The sequence below is a fragment of the Rhopalosiphum maidis genome, chromosome 1, assembly GCF_003676215.2.
Source record: "Rhopalosiphum maidis isolate BTI-1 chromosome 1, ASM367621v3, whole genome shotgun sequence".
NCBI lineage: Eukaryota > Metazoa > Arthropoda > Insecta > Hemiptera > Aphididae > Rhopalosiphum > Rhopalosiphum maidis.
In genome coordinates, this window is record NC_040877.1 from 18,549,972 (window position 1) to 18,553,767 (window position 3,796).

The window sequence follows — 3,796 nt, forward strand, 5'->3', positions numbered from 1 at the left end:
GTATTTTTGAACGTTTAAGTTGATTCGTCCGTAAGTAAAATAAAGTTACATAATAAATATAAAAATATTTTAATATACATAATATAGAAAAGAGAATATATATTTTGGACCAAAGTATATATAAATATATACGTAGGTACTTTACTATTTTAGAGATTGGACAAAAAAAACAGAAATTTTAGTATTTCGATAGGTATGTTTATGGTATTTTATCTTATAATGAGAAAACTCCGACATCAGTTAGCTGCATGCAATTAACTATATGAATTATCTAATAAATATAAAACTATACAATATGAATATTTAGTAAAGTTAAAAGTAGTAATATCGATGGCTATATATACCATGATTTAAGATAGTAATTTTGTATCACTAGTGTTAGTAAAATTAGGTACTTTTAAAAGGAACTCATTCCCATTCCTTGTTACTGTAGTAAAAAAATAACTCGACCCCGTATCTCCATCCTGTTGCTAAAAGGAACGCGTTCACGTTCGTTTTAAATTTATATTTAAATTTATAAACGATTGTTAATGATGTTTTTATAGACAGAAAGACAGAAATAATAAGCTAATTTTTAAATTCGATACGTTTTCTGAAATATACATGACTTAGATTGAACTTAGAATGTGTAAACTTTTGATTTTTGGACATTTACAATTTTAATAAATGCTAAAATGCGCAATGAAAAATTAACAAAAAGTGATGGAAAAACGAAAAATTTTATGAAGATTTTTAACAAAATTAATTTCGTTTATTTGTTATCATTTATAAAATGTTTAGCATAATAGAGACTTGAAATTATTAAAAATTATAGTGCATTAACATTTGCGGCTTGAATCAAGAGGTTGCTTCGTCTGGAATATAGGCGGAGATTTGATTGAATTTTAGGGGGGGCTTAAATCTTTCTTTACAAACTAAGCCGTGGGAGCTTTGCCCCCACACCCCCTCACTAATATCAATATATACAGGGAACGCCGTTTATAAGACTCACAGATACAAGGTGCAGTCGCTTATTAAACTCAAAATCGTCTGGAACGATCCGGACGTATCCAAATACATTATAAAAAATTCGGTCATAAGACTCACCAGTTCGCTTATAACACTCAAATTTCGTAAAAAAAAATAAACATTTTTGGTTAAAATTTAGAAATAAATTGGTTTTTAAGAATTACATATTTTTTGGGTTATTTCTGGTTTCAATTCATGCTTTTTAATGTGTGTATTTACAACAAATTTTATCGCATTTCACATTTTTTGCAATTATTGTTATTGTAATATGAGTACGAGAAATATATTTTCGAAATATTAATACTCAAAACAAACCAAAATTACAAATATTTTTCATAAATAATAAATACATCATACATCTTTTATAATTTTTTATTAATATATTATAATAATTTTTATAATATGTATAATATGTATTATAATTTTAATTTCTTTATCAGAATTTTTAAATTTATTAAATAATAGATATGTAATATGTAATATTATATGTATTAAAGTAAATTAAAATTAAAGCAAAATATAAAGTAAAATAAAATTCATAAATATGTAATTCAGTTTTTTTTTCCACTTCGCCTATATGATTCATTCGGTTATAAGCGGCGTCCACTATATTACATCCAATACGAGTTAACTACTAAATAACCAACTAAAAAGAAAACCTACTAAATACGCATTACTAACTACATATGTACTTTAAAATCATTTGTTTATAATACAATAAATATTTTATTATTTTAGTATAATAAACCTATTTTGATTAGCAAATATATTAATAAAGTTCTTAATACCTACTGATATTGATAACATTTTCAATCTTTATAATATTGAAGAATTATAAAATTTTTCAATCCGTCGCGACTATAGTAGGTATATGTTGTAATAATTATTATATTGATTAAATTTCGGGAAAAAATATATTTTGTAAAGTTCCAAGATTTTGGCAATTGGCAATTGTTGTAAAATAAGTCCGATGTCCGGTCGACTTTTAAAAATGTTCAATAATTTTGGAGGGCTTTCAATCTTGGGGGGCTAACCCCCCAATCTCCGCCTATGGTCTGGAAGTAAAATAAAGTTTTACCCTATAGTGGTCGTTGGTCATACGAAAAAGAAAAAACATGGTTATCACTCATCACAAACCTCGTTTGTTTTCCCGCCAGTCTTCGAATCATAATATCAAATAACAAATAGATAAATAAAAATCGTAAAGGGCAGCGTCATCTAGCCAGCTGTTGGCCGAAAAGGTGGTTCTCCATGGACCACAGTGCGCATGCTAAATAGTTCGAATCGACGAACGGCAGAAGGCGCTACCGCTATCACAATTATTACTTAATGCAATAAATATTAGCTCATAGATTCTCAAATTTATTTTATCCACTGCCCACTTCGAGAATCAAAAATTATTCAGTCCCCGAAATGTTCTAAGCTTACCATCTGTAATGTATCTTAAAACAGTAGTTTTTAGGTTATATACCGCCCCCTCTGAAGACTATAAATGCCCAAGGGGGGGGGGGCTATCACCCACTTTGAGAACGACTGTATTAGCTTAAATATCTTCATTCCCCACCGTTGACGTTAAAAGTTTCTACAATATAATATAAAATTATTATTAATTAATTAAATCGATGTTTATGAAAACTAAAAAGTTAACATTTAGCAAAAAATATTGTTTGAGTATTAGAATAAATTACATTGTTATTCCAGTAGCTTGCGATAGTATTATTATTGGAAAAATAGTAAGTATTTGGGTGATGGCCAATGGTACTGACTATTGAGTAAGTAGGTATAAGGGTTGTTCTGTGATTTAATTACCTAAATTTTGGATTAATATGAAGTTCAGAAAAAAAAGAATGAAAACGATTGGGTTGTTTTGTGCTCAAGTGTTTTATATTTTTATTAGTTATATATTTCTCAAAATTACAACTTACAAGAATACTTGACCCCACCAAGACTCGTGTGGAGGCTTAGGAGTTTAATCTATAAGTTATATCCTCGCCCTCTAAATACTCCACTGTTTGATATTATTTTCAACATTTAATTCTCTATTTTCAAAACTATTTAGCTTTGCTTTTGCTACTTTTAGTAAAGAATTCAAGTTATACTTCTTTTTTATTGTTTGATGCCATTATAAGAATTTTATTTTAATTTAAAATATTTGTTTTATTAAATTATATACCTATAATAAATTATGGTACCTAATATAGGTAGTTATCAATGAACAAGATATACGATCGTATATAACCGCGTGTATTTGTTTTATATTCTTTAATCTTTTCTATACGAATTTTAGCGTTTTGACCGAATGGGGGGTATACACCGTAGATGTAAATTACTCAAATTTAATCATTTATAAGGTACTATTATTAAAATTATTAAAATTAGATTTTAAAAAAACTTAAAAAGCTTCCGGTAGCATGTTCGAAATTTAGTTCCTATAGATATAGTTACATATATTGCACCATAGCTGTAGTCGTTTTACTGTTTTCATCTCTTTCTCTCATAAAATATGTTTTTTTTAAATAAGTTACCTACCTACTGTTACTTTCTAATACATTGTTATAACTGTTATAATACATATAGAAATGTTATAGATCTGAACTATATAGATCGATGGTGTGTTTAGGTAAGTACTAAGTCCTTAATCCTTACCATCCTTACCAAGGGAAATTCGTGTTCGTAATAAAGTATTCTGATTTATTTGTAAAGTTTTTAATACATTATTATAAGCGCCACTCCAACGGCGATGGTTCCATACAATATAGGTAATATAATAGGTTTGGCGATAGCCTTG